Source organism: Lissotriton vulgaris, chromosome 5, assembly GCF_964263255.1.
Source record: "Lissotriton vulgaris chromosome 5, aLisVul1.2, whole genome shotgun sequence".
In the NCBI taxonomy this organism is placed as follows: Eukaryota; Metazoa; Chordata; class Amphibia; order Caudata; family Salamandridae; genus Lissotriton; species Lissotriton vulgaris.
This window is the reverse complement of record NC_141693.1, coordinates 1968978185-1968994870: the sequence shown is the minus strand read 5'-3', so window position 1 is coordinate 1968994870 and position 16686 is coordinate 1968978185. Positions and strand designations below refer to the sequence as shown.

Here is a 16686-nt window from a genome sequence, read left to right as displayed (position 1 = left end):
TCAGGGGTGGTGAACGCTGTCTTTTCCTGATCTTTAGGAGAAAGAGGCACCTGCCAATAACCTTTGGTGAGGTCAATAGTTGTTATGTATTGAGCCTCCCCAAGGCGCTCTATCAATTCATCTACCCTAGGCAATGGATACCCGTCTTGTTTGGACACCTTGTTCACTGCCCTAAAGTCAATGCAAAACCTCTTGCTTCCGTCAGGCTTTGGCACCAAAACCACTGGGGAAGACCAGTTACTTTTGGAGGGTACAATGATCCCGGCTTCCAACATTTTCTGTACCTCCTCTTTTATCACTGATCTCCTTGCTTCGGGGACCCTATAGGGTTTCTGTTTTACTACTACCCCCGGGGCTGTCGGAATATGGTGTTCAGCCAAAGTGGTTCTACCTGGCTGATCCGAGAATATAGCCTGGTGTTTTAGCATTAACTCCTGCAATCCTTTTTTCTTAAAATCAGTAAGGTCAGGATTTACCACTGCATGTTCGATGGTATGAACAGGTGGGGTTGCGAGGGATACAGTCACATGAGATTTAGGCGGGGCACCTAACCACTTTTTCAACAGATTAATGTGGTAAATCTGTGTTCGGGAAGGAGATATCTGCAACGTATACGTTGTCCTGCCTATTTTCTTAATTATCTGAAAAGGTCCTTGCCATTCCTTCCTAAGTTTGTGAGTTGATGTAGGAAGTAGGACCAAAACCCAGTCTCCAACGTCCAACTCTCTCCACTTTTTGCCTTTATCATAAAAGGTCTTTTGTTTGTCTTGCGCTTTTTCTAGAGTTTCATAAGACAGAGTCCTCAACTTGTGCAACCGGGACTTCAACTGCTGGGAGTAATCCAACAACTCTTCAGCGTCTTTTGAGCTAGTTTTTTCCCAACTGTCCCTGGTTATTTCGAGCAACGTACGGGGTTTCCTGCCAAACAGTAACTCGAAGGGGGTGGTCCCTAAACTACTTTGGTACTGGCTTCTTAACACATACAAAGCCAATGGTAGAAGTTGGTCCCACTGTTTACCATCTCCGGTCAAAAGCTTTTTCAGAGTGGTTTTGATTAACCCATTGTAGCGTTCTACCAGACCATCGGTTTGTGGGTGGTATACCGATGTACGAAGATGTTTGATATTGAGGATAGTACAGACCTGTTTCATGAGGCGAGACACGAATGGTGTCCCCTGGTCTGTTAGAAGTTCTTTAGGAAACCCCATCCGTGTGAACACCTCTACCAATTTTTGTGAAATGGCACTAGTAGTGGCGGCTCGTAATGGGAACGCCTCAGGATAACGAGTAGCATAATCAACTATTACCATAACATATTGGTAACCTCGGTGTGATTTCGGTAAGGGTCCTATGATGTCTAATCCTATCCTTTCAAAGGGCTTACCAATGATTGGAAGTGGAACAAGGGGTACCTTAGGGGGAATGTACGGGTTCCTTTTCTGACAGATCTGGCATTCTTGACAGTATTTCTTCACTTGTGCATACACCCCGGGCCAATAGAAATGCTCAACTATTGAATTAGTGGTCTTTTCGGCACCCGAATGACCTGCTAACAGATGTGCATGAGCATAAAACATTACTTGCTCACGAAACATGGTAGGGACGATTAGTTGTGGGGTAGCCTGACTCTGCCCTATCCTGTACAGAAGACCATTTTGTTCTACAAAACAAGGATAAGTAAGAGTGTTCTGATTCTTATTGTCCTGCGCGTTTTTCCAAGCAGTTGCCAAGGAGGCATCATTCAACTGTGCAGCCCGAAAATTAGTATCAGTGGACCAAGGTTCTTCGGCTAACAGACCTTCACTAACCCCGCTTCTACCTTGCTTCTCTAAAACTTCTGCCATCAAAGTAGAAAACCACTTATTATCTGTGCCTATAATAAGCGGTTCGGGGAGATTAGGAAGGATTCCTACTTCACACTGTACCTGGGTTCCCTTTTCTGTTGTAATCATGACTCTAGCTAGGGAATAAGTACGGATATCTCCATGCACACACTTTATCCGTACACTACGGTTCAATAGCAAAGAGGAACTGTTCAGAGTGTCTTTCCGTATTACCGAATGGCGACACCCTGAGTCTAGCAGGGCACGGGTTTTCTTACCGTCTACCAAGACACTTACATAAAATGCGGGACCAGTCTCTTGTGCATATAAGAGAGCACGCGGAGCATACCCCACTTCCATGGGCTCTTCCTCCTTCTCTCTTTTTTTCCGACAGTATTTGGCAATATGTCCCCACTCGCCGCATTCATAACACTGAGGACTCGTAAAGACCGGTGGTTCAGGCTTCAACGGTTTAGGCTTTATGGGCGGAGGCTCATTTGTCGGTTTGTACGTTTTTTTCTCTGGCTTTACAAAGTTTTTATTCACAACAGGTTTTTCGGTTTCGCGAAAAACGGGCCTAGTTTGAGCTCTCGCATAGGAATTCGCCATTTCAATAGCGTGTTCCAGGGTCAAACCTGCATGCTGCCGCAGCCACCTTTGGGTTCCATAGGGCAGTGCTTCAAGAAATTGTTCCAAATAGATTTTATTCATTACATTTTCGATATTTCCTTCCTGTGGCTTTAACCACCTATCGGCAGCGTCTTTCAGTTTGTAAAAAAGAGTTTTGGGAGCATCAGTGGGAGTTCCTCTTTCTTGTCGAAACTTTAACCGATGAGTCTCATCATCGACTCCCGATCTATCAAGGATGATTTGTTTCACATGTCCGTAAGCTGCAGTTCCATCCTTGTTTGCTAACTGATAAGCTGCCTGGGCTTCTCCCGTAAGGAGAGGTGCTAAATAAAAGGGCCATCTCTCACCCGGCCATGCACTAGCTCGGGCTGCCCTTTCGAAATTCAAAAAAAATGAAACGGGATCGTCTCCTGGAGTGTATTTCTGGAGCGGCACCACTGCCCCTGGTGGGTGTGCAGCTCTGCTTTGACCCAACACTGCCAGCAATTGAGTTTGACCCTCCGATAATTTTGTAAGGTGATCTGCCTGTGTCTGTATAGACGCGGTGAACGTGGCTCTATCACTGTCCGCTTGCTCGTTAGACCGATTAATTGCCCACTCTAGCTTGGACTGGCCTTCACTTAACTGGGTTAGTAAGGTCTCCATCTTGTTTATTTCAGACGGAATGTCTCCTGGCTGGCTCGCCACTTGTCACCTTTCGGTTACAAGAATGGAAGGAGCCAAGACTAGAGGGCGACTGTTTCTCTAATTTATTGGGGTTATAGTTTGTAAAACACCAACACAAAGTCCGTGATGTGATATACAAGAGCAGTCGCAAGGTCGTTGTCCTCGGGACACTTCCTGGGGTACTTCCTGGGGTACTTCCTGGGGCACGTCTTGGGTCAAGGTCCGGGAGTCTCCAGCACATGAAAAGGAAAAGAAGAATATGTGGCTTTTAGAGTCGTGCTTCGACTTACTAAAATGCTCGGAAACAGGGAGGGGGTGAGGGAGAAAGGAACAACCACCACCACATTCAGTGCTCTGTTTTTGACTCGGCTAAACAAAGTGCCCCGGTGATAACTCGGTTTCCTATCCCGACCCCCCCTTTCTTGAAGTTTAATAAAGAACCCAAACGAGCACGCACCTGGGAGAGCCACGCGTCCTCCTTCGCGTGGCTGGGCGATACACGGTGTCGTTGGCCTCCTGGCTTTACAGCTACCTCCGTCCACTCCTCCTCGGGTATCGGTCCGGCACCTTCTCTGCTCCTGGTGTCGTCCACGTCCAAGGATTCCGCCTTCCCGGTACTCCCCGTTCTCCTGGTCGCGTGGTCCTCCTGGCGTTTCAGTTCTTCCTCCCACGACGGACAACCAGCGTCTTCCTGGTCTCCTCTCATATGGTGAGAGGACGTTCCTGATAGGCCCGCAAAGTCAGGTGGTCCAGATGCGAAGCCGTCCTCTCGAGCACACAGGCTGTCCTTAAAGGGCCCGTAGTAATCCGCCTGTTGAGGAGACGGACAATCAGTTAGCCCTGCCGGGGCTGAGCACGGGACCCCCTGACACACACCCTCCCCATCCGCCTACGGCAGACCGAGGACCTCCTAACATTCAGGAGACTTCTCAAGACCTGGCTCTTCGAACAGTAGCAGCCCCAGCGCCTTGAGACCCTCACGGGTCAGTAGTGTACTCTATAAATGCTATGATTGATTGATTATCATATGAATACACACATATTTGTGAACAGTCAATCAGCGCCGGGAAACCCTTATGGGTAGCTGTCGCGCTCTATAAGATTAATTAATAAATAAATAAATAAATAAACAGTGACAGTTTTATGTGCTAAGAGTTTTTAATTGAACCGCATATACTACTAATACTAATTGAATGACAGTAATTGACTAACTGAACACAAAGCAGTGACCTTTGGTGTTAAACTGAAGACAGAGTGATGTAATCCTACATGTGCACAATATGCAATCCTGAGCTCAAATACCGGCTTTCTCAATTGACCAATTGTGTGATCCATGGCTCACTGCTTTACTTCACTATGTATAATTTAACCTTAACTATCCACCCTGGGAACATAGAAATAATTCAACAGTCTACAAAAATCTCACAAGTATACGGTTGATAAAAAATAAGCTTGTCTCGCATTTCGTCACAATATAGGTTATATACAAGCTGACACATTTATGACAAACTGACACATTTTGAGTAACTTGAGGACACATCATCAGGGCATGGGATATTGTTGCATGTTTCACCGAGAAATGCTGAAAGATACTTTTTATTTTTTATTTTATAGTTTTTACCATATTTTCCATGGTATTTGTTGCCTGCTGATTTACAGACTCTGTGTTCTTAAAGACAAGCTACAGCCGCCCCGCCCAGTATGTCACTCCCCGAGGCTATCAAATGTCACCCAGAAGTTTAGGGCCAAATGTATCAAAGGGTTTTTCCCCATTCTGTTTCTATGGGAACATATGATAATATGTGTGGGTCTTAGAGTATTCGATGCTCTAGTGTGAAATTGGAATGTTTGAAGTACCCGTAGTTTAACTAGTTTTATATTTCTAAGTATTTTTTAAATGTCCATCACTAACAATGCACTCTTACAGGTAGAAGAGAAAATGAAAGTGAAAGAGCCGCGCACGCGCTCCGCGACCAGTAGGTGGCGCTGGTCGCCCTCCCTGGAGCTCTGTGGTGCAGAACACCGGCAGAGGGGAAGGAGGTTTGATTGTCAGGCTTTGTGCCCAATCACCTTTCGAAAATTCCGTATTCCGGCATTCTTATCCAATGAGGATGAGCGGAGGGAAACGGTGCGTTGGTGGTAGGTTGCAGCGCGCTGCACACAACAGAAGCCTCTGGGTGCTGCTCTCACTGCTGCAGCCTGGGAGTGTGTGGAGCTGCACGGGGGGCAGGAAGGATCCTGCAGCAGGACGGGGGCAGCTCCAGGTGAGTGGGACGGGGGTGGGAGGAGCCCACACTGCAGCAGTGCCATGGCAGCTGCAGGTGAGTGTCACAGGGGCAGGGTCTGCACGGGGAGGGGCAGGGCAGGGAGCAGGCTGCATGCAGGGGCACAGTGCAGAAAGCAGGCTGCAGCAGCAGCACAAGGCGCAGCTGCACAGGGGCAACCTCCTGCATGCAGGGAAGGGGCAACAGCACGGAGACAGCCCCAGGTGAGTGGCACAGCAGGGCAGGGCAGAGAGCAGGCTGCATGCAGGAGCACCGTGCTGAGAGCAGGCTGCAGCAGCACAAGGCGCAGCACAGGGGCAGGGGGCAGCCTCCTGCATGCAGGGATGGGGCAACAGCCCCAGGTGAGTGGCACAGCAGGGCAGGGTCTGCCCGGGGGAGGGGCAGGGTGCATGCAGGAGCACAGTGCTGAGAGCAGGCAGCAGCAGCAGCACAAGGCGCAGCTCAGGGGCAGGGGGCAGCCTCCTGCATGCAGGGATGGGGCAACAGCCCCAGGTGAGTGGCACAGCAGGGCAGAGTCAGGCAGTATCTTGCAACAGCAATAGGGCAGAGAACTGGGCGCAGGAGAGGGGATGTGCACGCATGCATCAGCACCAGCCCACCCCCAGGTCGGTGCCATGGGGCAGATCACATCAGGGCAGAGATCATCACACAGCAGTATGAGCTAGTGTCAAGGTGAGAGTGGTAGTAAAGCGCTTCAACGCCTCCTCGGGGGTAGTAAGCGCTATATAAATGCAATTACAAGGCAGTAGCCATCAGACAGCCTGCATGAGTGGAGGGTGGATTTCAGGGTTCAGCGGTGAGGGGGGGCTGCATGCAGCATCACAGAGCAGACAGCGGGGTTCAACAGACACACACAGCAGAGGTTTGGATCAGTGCTGTGTCAGACAGCAACCTGCTGCAGCCCAGGGGGCAGAGAGCAGTGTGCACTGCAGCAATACAGTGGCACCCACAGCAGGGCATTACGAGTGATCTGCGTGGGGAGCTCACCCTCTCGGGTACTCGTGGTCCTCACATAATGGGATCCACTCTACAAACTGCAATATATATATATATATATATTGATGAGCTACTGATGCACACCATTAGTGGACTCAAGAATCCTTATGACGTAGGTGAGTGCTAGGGGTGGAGCATTTTAAGGCCAGGGACTTGGAGTAAGAGACGCCGAACATACTGTGGCAGAGGTGCAGCTCCAGGTGAGTGTCTCAGGACAAAGGCAGATGGCACAAGGCAGCAGCACACGAGCAGAGAACAGCTTCAGCAGCACAAGTGAAGCATCGGGGAAGTGTTAGGGGCAGCGGGTGCAGCACAGGTGCAGCACAGGTACCACAAGGAGAACCCTGCAAAGATAAAAGTGTGCTGTAGTAGAAAAGGGCAGCGAGCAGCACACAGGAACAGCATTGGGCTTAGTACGTGTGTGGGATGCATCATGTGAGAGAGGACACCAGAGCTACAGAAGGGCCCCCAGGGGGTTAATAACATTCAGCAGAGATCTCGAGACAAAGGGAAGCAACTAGGGTGGCCACATCTTTCCACGTCATCCAGTACTGGAGTTTCCACCTTCAAATCATTTCTACCATTTGTTTTACATGAATTAGTTCAGTGGAAGCAATCAAAGACTACAACACCCAGAATGCATTTGGGTTGGCACATGAACGCCCAGCATTGGAGTTAGGGTATGTGATAAACAGGTGGCCCCCTAGTACAGGGAGAGCAACATAGGGAATGGATATCCAGCAGAAAGGAGGGCAGAGAGCAGCCTGCAGCAGCCGAGGGAGGGAGTCTGACGCTGTGTAGAGTGTAGCCTGCAGCAGCACCAGGGTTAGACAGCAGACTGCCCCAGGTCGCCTGCAGAAACAGGGGTGGAACAAGGCACTTTGGATCACCACTGAGGACAGAGAGCAATTCATAGAATCAGCAGGGACAGAGGGCAGTTCATGGAAGCCCAGGGGATAGAGAGCAGTTTATGGAAGCACAGGGGACAGAGAGCAGTTTGTGGAAGAATCAGTGACAGAGAGCAGTTTATGGAAGCAGCAGGGACAGAGAGCAGTTTATGGAAGCACAGGGGACAGAGAGCAGTTTGTGGAAGCACGGGGGACAGAGAGCAGTTTGTGGAAGCACAGGGGACAGAGAGCAGTTTGTGGAAGCACAGGGGACAGAGAGCAGTTTGTGGAAGCGCAGGGGACAGAGAGCAGTTTGTGGAAGCGCAGGGGACAGAGAGCAGTTTGTGGAAGCACAGGGGACAAAGAGCAGTTTGTGGAAGCACAGGGGACAGAGAGCAGTTTATGGAAGCACCGGGAACAGATAGCAGTTTATGGAAGCAGCAGGGACAGAGCAGTTTATAGAAGCATCGGGGACAGAGAGCAGTTTATGAAAGCAGCGGGGACTTAGAGCAGTTTATAGAAGCAGCATGGACAGAGCAGTTTATAGAAGCATCGGGGACAGAGTAGAGCAGTTTATGGAAGCAGCAGGGACAGGGCAGTTTATAGAAGCATCGGGATTTAGAGCAGTTTATAGAAGCAGCAGGGACAGAGTAGAGCAGTTTTTAGAAGCATCTGGTACAGAGAGCAGTTTACGGAAGTAGCAGGGACAAAGGGCGGTTTATAGAAGCGAGGGGACAAAGAGCAGTTTATAGAAGCGAGGGGACAGAGAGCAGTTTATAGAAGCATCGGGGACAGAGTAGAGCAGTTTATGGAAGCAGCAGGGACAAAGGGCAGTTTATAGAAGCGAGGGGACAAAGAGCAGTTTATAGAAGCGAGGAGACAGAGAGCAGTTTATGGGAAGCATTGGGGATTTAGAGCAGTTTATAAAAGCAGCAGGGACAGAGTAGAGCAGTTTATAGAAGCATCTGGTACAGAGAGCAGTTTACGGAAGTAGCAGGGACAAAGGGCAGTTCATAGAAGCGAGGGGACAAAGAGCAATTTATGGAAGCACCAGGGACATAAAGCAGTTTATAGAAGCATCGGGGACAGAGAGCAGTTTATAGAAGCATCGGGGACAGAGAGCCGTTTATGGAAGCAGCAGGGACAAAGGGCAGTTTATAGAAGCGAGGGGACAGAGAGCAGTTTATGGAAGCAGGAGGGACATAGAGCAGTTTTTGGAAGCATCAGGGATTTAGAGCAGTTTATAGAAGCAGCAGGGACAGAGTAGAGCAGTTTATAGAAGCATCGGGTACAGAGAGCAGTTTACGGAAGCAGCAAGGACAAAGGGCAGTTTATAGAAGCGAGGGGACAGAGCAGTTTATGGAAGCACCAGGGACATAAAGCAGTTTATAGAAGCGAGGGGACAGAGAGCAGTTTATGGAAGCAGCAGGGACATAGAGCAGTTTATGGAAGCAGCAGGGACATAGAGCAGTTTATAGAAGCGAGGGGACAGAGTAGAGCAGTTTATAGAAGCGAGGGGACAGAGAGCAGTTTATGGAATCAGCAGGGACATAGAGCAGTTTATAGAAGCGAGGGGACAGAGTAGAGCAGTTTATAGAAGCATCGGGGACAGAGAGCAGTTTATGGAAGCAGCAGGGCCAATGAGCAGTTTATAGAAGCATGGGGACAGAGAGCAGTTTATGGAATCAGCAGGGACAGAGTAGAGCAGTTTATAGAAGCGAAGGGACAGAGAGCAGTTTATGGAAGCAGCAGGGGCATAGAGCAGTTTATAGAAGCGAGGGGACAGAGAGCAGTTTATGGAAGCACCAGGGACATAAAGCAGTTTATAGAAGCGAGGGGACAGAGAGCAGTTTATGGAAGCAGCAGGGGCATAGAGCAGTTTATAGAAGCGAGGGGACAGAGAGCAGTTTATAGAAGCATCGGGGACAGAGAGCAGTTTATGGAAGCAGCAGGGACAATTAGCAGTTTATAGAAGCGAGGGGATAGAGAGCAGTTTATGGAAGCACAGGGGACAGAGAGCAGTTTGTGGAAGCACCGGGGATAGAGAGCAGTTTGTGGAAGCACCGGGGATAGAGAGCAGTTTGTGGAAGCACCGGGGATAGAGAGCAGTTTATGGAAGCACCGGGGATAGAGAGCAGTTTATGGAAGCACAGGGGACAGAGAGCAGTTTATGGAAGCAGCAGGGACAATGAGCAGTTTATCGAAGCATCGGGGACAGAGAGCAGTTTGTGGACCCAGCAGGGACATAGAGCAGTTTATAGAAGCGAGGGGGGGGCATGGAGAAGTTGTCCCCAGCACAGGAACTCCCTGGGGGCAGGTTCCTTAAGGGCTCGCTGTAGAACAGGGAGCATCGCTTGCAGTGACCAGAAGGGCACGCTCCGCTCTGTAGCTCATTCTACTGGTCAGGCCCAGCTCAGTGGCACAGACGGCAGGAGAGGCGTCTGTTGATGCTGCCTGAAGGGGCTGAGTGGTAGGCAGACCAGCCTTGTGTAAGTGTGTCTGGGGGAGGTCTCAGTTAAAAGCACATGCTTGTTGCATGGGAAGACAGGGCACGTGCGGCTTGGGTAAGAAGGGCAGGACCAGGGGAAATACCTGGAACTGGAAAAAAGTGTAGGGCTGTGCCTGGTATGTGGCAAGGTGGACTGCACACCCAGGGTAGAAGAGGCAAATGTCGTTCGTGCAGAGACGGCTGATTGGTCGCAGGGCGCGTGCTGCGTGCTCTCCTGCCGCCTCATTCTGTGTTAGGGAAGCAGATAACCAGCTTATGTTGTTATTTCTTCTATTTTGAATTATTTCTATTATACCAGCAGAATTGGGCCTGTGAGGGGAATGGGTAAAATAATCCATTCTGTGTCAGGTAAAATGCCCCTCCCCCCTTACGTCTCTTGTGTAGGGCTTTTTAGTGACCCCCCCCCCCCCCCCCCCCCAGACGATTGTTGGGAGTTCCACATTTGCACCTCCAGTAGTACAGCCAAGTTTTCCCCTCCGGGGGCACCCAAGGGTGTCATTTCCTCATGGATCCTAAGGTATCCCTTTTGTGCCACCCTCTTCCGTGGGCGCCAAGGGGGTCTCTTCTCAGTCACTCAGATATCTCCTCGGTGGATCCCGAGGTTCCCCTTTCTGAGGTACCCCAGCTAGCTCTTCGGTGCTAAAGGGGGGCTGTGCCTTCTGTTAGACGGTGGCTTCTCTTCCTTGCAGCTCCACGCCCCCCTTCTGTATGGCCCAAAGCTGACCTCTGTAAGACTTGAGGGCGCGCGCTGAGCAGTCTTAAGCATCCCTCCTTGACCGATGTTACACACAGAAGGCCTCCTGCATCCCAGTCTGACACTACTGAGCCTCTGTAGGGTGTCCTCATTCTAAATCCCAGAATACGGTGCCTCTGTGTGACGTTTGCAGGTAGGTGAGTGAATTGTACTTGCCACTTGCGGCATCTTATGTGATTATAAGGGAGCCTGTGTGTGTGATAGTGCAGTAACTCTCAAAATAAGAATGCAGTGCGAAGATTGTGTTGGGTTTGAGTGAAGGCAAGGACAGGCCACTGAAAGTGCCATCGTCGACAGGTGGCTCATCATGACTTGACGAGGTGTTGTGGACTTTTCCCTTCTAAATACACGTGTGAGTCTTAACTCTGCAAGTGAGTGGTCTGTGTACATTTGTGAAGTTACCTTGGTAGCCGTATCCTGCCTCTAAGTGCGTGTGCATTGTCTGTCTGTGTACGAGTGCGCCCCTCTACGAGACAATCCACCCGCCCGGGCCACCTGGAAATACACTGCCTTTCATTCAGTCGAGAGGATAAGTAGTGCTGGGACTGGAGCTGGTAAAGCAGCTCTCTCTCTCTCACTCTCTCTCTCTCTCACTGAGAGGTGTGTTCTCTCTCCCTCTCTGTCTATCTCTGTCTCTCCCTGGGATGTGTGCTCTCTCTCTCTCTCTCTCTCTCTCTCTCTCTCTCTCTCTCTCTCTGTGTCGGCCTCTTCCTTCTCTCGCTCTCCCTCTATCGCTCCCCCTCTCTCGCTCTCTCCCCCCTCATCTTTCCCTTACTCTCCAATTTTCTCTCTCTCTCCCTGAGAGGTTTGCTCTCTCTACCTGGCATGTGTTTTCTCTCTCTCTCTCTCTCTCTCTCCACCCCCCCCCCCACACACCTGAGAGGTGTTCTCTCTCTCTCTCCCCCTGGGAGGCGTGTGCTCTCTATCTCTCTCTCTCTCTCCCTCTTCCTCTATCGCTCCCTCTTTCTCTCCCCCACCCTTTCCTCTCCAATTCTCTCTCTCCCTGAGAGGTGTGCTCTCTCTCTCTCTCTCTACCTGGGAGGTGTGTTCCCTCTCTCTCTCTCTCTCTCTCTCTCTCTCTCTCTCTCCTCCTCTCTGTCTGCCTCCTCCTTCTCTCTCTCCCTCTTCCTCTATCGCTCCCTCTCTCTCCCCCCTCCCTCCCTCCCCACCTTTCCTCCCCACCTTTCCCTTTTCTCTCCCATTCTCTCCCGCGCTCTCTCTCCCCACATCTCCCTTCTCTCTTCCTTCTGCCTCTCCCCCCCCCGCCCCCCCTCTCTCGCTCTTTTCTGATGGATTCCCTCCAATTCTTGGCAGTCAAAGCTAAGGTGATGGGGTGAAGCATAAGGACTTCACTTGACATTGTCCCACGAATGTAATCAGATGTGCACCCGCAATGTGCACGCTTGCGGTGAGAGTGCAGTGGTTTCCTGCCCCCACCTATCGGGCCCTCTCTACTGCTGATATAAAAACTCAATAGAAATATATAAAACTGTGGACGAGAGGAGACCCGAGGAGGGGCTCAGAGACAGTCACCCCAGTCCTGCGTAGGATGCCCCGACGGTGGGTGCGTGCCCCCAGCGCTTGGCAGAGCTGTCAGACTATTGTTAATGAGAAAAAAGCAATCCTTCTGGGAGGCACGGGCCGCTCTGTCGTGTGAAATCCATTGTACTGTGTGCTCGCGAGCGCCACCTCTCTGCGGACCCCTGTAATATTCCCTGGATCTCAGATCCGCGCGGGCTGCGGGCACTTGAGCGCCGGTGCCTTTCTTGGCTTTAATGACATCCATTTCCATTGTCTCTAGAGGCGTGCAGCGGAAAAAGGAAATACAATCACACATTCCCACCGGCGAGGCGAAGCAGGTAAGAATCGTGTGCTGAGCAGAGCGTGACAGCCAGTGTTGCCTGCATATTGTATCTGAGAGCAATCCATGAATGCCTGCATAGAAAGCAACAATACAGTGTGTGGAACTGTCCCTCCCACCCAGGGCAGAATGTGCATTTGGAGGGAGTGTTTTAGCGTTGCATTGCATGTTAAGTAGCATGTGCATTGTATGTACGTCTAGTGACACAGAAAGGATTGGGAATTCTGCATTATTCGCAGTTCTGCAGCTGCCAGCGAAGGCTCTCATGCCATGCCACATCATTATATTAAGATTAAGTGTGTTTCAGGCATTCTTAATTTGTTGTGCAGGTGTGTAACCCTCTCTAGCTCACTCAGGTGCAGTATTCCGAGGCATGGCGGTATAAAAGATGGGTGCCTGCGCGAGGGGCGATGCATGACCCGCCATCAAACCAAGCTATAAGTGTTATCTCTGTCACACTGCTTCCAGTATCCTCATTGTGCTGTAAACTTCACTAAAGCGTACGTCACTCATCAGTGGGGCACATAGGAGGCGAGCAGTCCCCTCTGCCACACATTTCTGCTTCCGACTTCCCAACCTTTGCTGGAGTGAGGTTTGTTGAGGCATTGCTGAGTTTCATGTACAGTTTTTCATGTGTTTTAATTTTTTTTATTGCTTTTTCTGTCTTCCAATTTTCAATTATTCATTCATAATTCCACATGCCGGTTTGTATTTCATATTCCCACTCTGAACAAGAGCTCTTGGATTCTTCTCCCCGCTTCTAAATTTGCAGAACTGTTGGTTAGGCAGGTGGGCGGTTGCTTTGTAGTCCAGGCACCGCAAGCTGTCCAACATATCCCAGTGATCACCCCCAATTGTCAAATGCTCATCGAGGCACTATGTGACTGCAGATTGTTTAGCCAGTTCGGTGGCAGGGTTGTTATTTTGTGATAAAATTCTGTGATTTCTTGTGAGTCTCCAGCTTGTTGAGAGGAGTCAGAGGAGATGGAGGGAGGTGTGGCACTTATGTGATGAGACATGCCTAGGTTGGCCTCCCCGCTCCAGGTCTTTTGGTTGCGATGTTGCTTCATTTGGCGGCGGGTGGTGTGTCGCTGGTTTGATGTGGAGTGTGTCTTGTTCACAGATCGGTTCTGCCACTTGTGAACCCTGAGTATCGGGCAGCCAGGATATTGTGTCCTGACCCCTGGTCACGCCGAGTGGGAGTTTACTGACCAGGTGTTGCCAAAGTAGGTGGAAACCGTGAAAGCGTAGTTGTGATAGCAAAGTGGGCGTTTCTTCCTGACTAATGGCTTTACACCCATCATGTTTCAGATACTAATCTGAAAGTGTAGGTGGACAATCCCCTGCTTGGAGACTTTGGGCCTGATTTAGGTGGGGCAGAAAGGGTGCTGTGCCATACTGAAGATCCGCCCACCTTTTTTAGAGTCGTGCGGTCCTTCAGTATATCAGCAACGGAGACTACTGGCTGACATGCACCATCTTTCGGAGGTTTTGCCATTTGTCCTCCCGCCCTATTTAGAGTGAAAGAGCAAAAAGGCGTGTTTTTACTTTCGCACACCGCCTTCCAAAATACTGCAGTAAGTGAAAGTAAAAATATATTAACTCCCTTGGCAAGGGAGGTTTTTAAAAAAAAAAACACAATCCTGCTTTGGGATTTTCTTTTTGAAAAAAAATTTGAAAGAGTGCCGACTGGTCCGGTCATGTTAATGGAGTCGGACGGCCATTTTGAATGTAAGATGTCTGCTTGACTAGCGGACATCTCTAACAACGGTGGGTGGAGTACCCTCCGGCATATTGATGGAATATACTCGGTCTGCCGCACTCAGAATCCGGCCCTTTGTGTTATTTGCATGATTATGATATCAAAACTAGTCACACTGAATACCCACACATAGATTTCCAGAAAGGTGAACTAGATGAATGAGTGCACTGTGCATGTTTTTTTTTCTCACTTGAGTTGCCTACGTGATCGCTTCAGGTTGATGTTCTGGCTCACACGATGGTGATAATTGGCCTTAAGCTTCATGTGGTCAAAGCATTTGTGGTCCTTGATTCACAGAAATAACCGTAAAAGTAAGGGTTCAGACTCCAACAAAGTGGTACAATCCAAGTCGTGCCATGCACCAGATCGATAAGTCTGTTATCACATACATGTATGTTGCATGTACACAAAATGCGATAATGGCCGTAGGATTTGGGTCCTCCAGATTATAAACTCTTCATGATTGAAATTTCCTTTTGTAACGCGTATCAAGGGAACATTAGGTAGGCCAACGGTGTTGGCCTGGTATTCACGAACCTTAAAATCCCATGTCACTCCTTCAGCATTAACTCATTTCAGTGGTCATCGTAAGTCGTGGCTGTCATGTATGTAGCTTGTTCAGCAGTTTTCATGTTTGTATGTTCTTAATGCGTTTGAAGGCACTTTTGCCTTGCTTGAGGAAACTCAAAGGCCTTACCTTAACTAGAGCATGCTACGCTAATGGGTGAGCTAGAAGAAGTAAAGTTGAAAACAAGTATTAAAAGTTGTATGTTTTCAGTTTCTGGCATAACGAAGAAAGGATAAGGGAAACGTGCCAAGAGGTATCCTAAACAGAGGAAAATGCAGGTCAAAAGAAATGAAATAGGAAAAGCAAAGGAAGGAGTGAAAAAGAGTAGTGGAAAGACGAGCGGAGAGGTGGGTAATATAGGTTGAGTAAAAGATGTGATGGAGAATAAACCTTTAAATAGAGTTGCACCTGATGTAAGGAAATTTGGAAGAGGTTACTAGAGAGATGGGCGGTTGTATAATTGGTCGAGAATCGCGGTGTGAGCACATTACCGAAGATGGTAAATGAAACAAGCCCTAGGAGTTTGGAAAATATGGAGTTGAGTAAGAAAATGCAGCAAGATAGAGTTTGGGGCAGTAGTTGAGGTGTGAAACGTAGGGCCACGAGAGAAAATTGGTCGAGAATCGCGGTGTGAGCACATTAACGAAGATTGTAAATGAAACAAGCCCTAGAAGTTTGGAAAATATGGAGTTGAGTAAGAAAATGCAGCAAGATAGAGTTTGGGGCAGTAGTTGAGGTGTGAAACGTAGGGCCACTTGAGAAAAAATGTGTATTCGATTGAAGAAATTGACAGACAAGGCCTGGGGTCTACAGTTGAGAACTTCTGGAGCAAATGGGATGAAGATAGATGCAAAGAATAAACAAGAAAGATCAAAGATGGGTCGTGAGTAGTGGAGAGAGCAGTAGGAGGACTGAGGGTTGGAATTTGAAGGGAGGCAGGAAATAGAGAGGGCAGGCAAGTGGAAGTAGAAAAGAAGATAGTTTCACTATATTAAATCACTTGACATAGTGGTAGCAGGAGCACATTGAAGATTAGAAAACTGATGGGTGAGCGTGGAGGAGCCATAAAAAGGATGATGGGAGAGGGAGGTTTGAGAATTGCTGTTGAAAAGAGGAATATGAAAAACTATAGATAGAATTAAGATGTTCAGAAATGGAAAGGGAGAAGATTCTTATTTTTTTATATTCTTGTTGAATGCCAACAGAATAAAAAAAAACACGGACACGTTTGGCTAAATCAATAAATTGAATAAATGGGTCATGAGAAATAGTAGCAGAGTCTTGCAGTAAGTGTGTTACATGAGTTCAGTGGTCTCAGGACAGTTTCTGTTGGAAAACATACCTTTTGTAACAAATGTTTGTAAAAACAGTATTGTACACCATTACATTGTCCTGCTAAATGAAGAGTTTTGTCAAAATGTATTTGCTACCGAAGATTTTTATTTGTCAAGTGCTCTGTGCACGGTGTGTGCCTTGAGGTCTTTCTTTCAGTAGACCACCATTGTCATATTCACCAGGTATGGGTCAGTGATGTTTGTGCCAAGCCATCATGAGCTCCCTAATTTCATAATTATTTTTTTTTAAAGTGTCCTAGGACACATACAATGGGCTCCTTGCTGCAGTGGGATTTGCCCTGCAGCGGTTTCACCGTCTGAGAGCTGGTGGATACGGCGGGCGCGAGACGCTCAGCCAGTCAAGCGTTCCTTTGCCGCTTTATAATGGGCTCCCCGAGGGGTTCCGCGGTGCTTTCTCCTTCTTATTACTCATGTATCAAGGCCATCGGCCGGTGAGGATGGAGGTGGCGGTCCATCTCAGTTCTTCTCCACCTTGTGCTGCTGTTTCCATAGCAGGAAAAATGTAAAGCTCTGTTGACTGTGCTTTTCTGCCAGAACCTTCTTCTGAGATCAATTCTTTTAACTCTGTCCAGTCACAAAAAAATCGAAGT

General features: G+C 48.8%; 1 protein-coding gene across 2 annotated transcripts in view; it reads left to right on the top strand.

Annotated features, from left to right (window-relative positions):
* The first annotated feature begins 5236 nt into the window (after nucleotides 1-5236).
* Nucleotides 5237-16686, top strand: part of SCAI (suppressor of cancer cell invasion) — a 602691-nt gene continuing 591241 nt past the window's right edge. Inside the window, exons 1-2 of one of the 2 annotated variants that reach the window (XM_086924673.1) lie at nucleotides 5237-5383; nucleotides 12352-12409. The gene's annotated coding sequence lies outside the window, so the exon portion shown is untranslated. The remainder of the gene's footprint in view (nucleotides 5384-12351; nucleotides 12410-16686) is intronic. The other variant, XM_086924674.1, reaches the window with a different exon arrangement.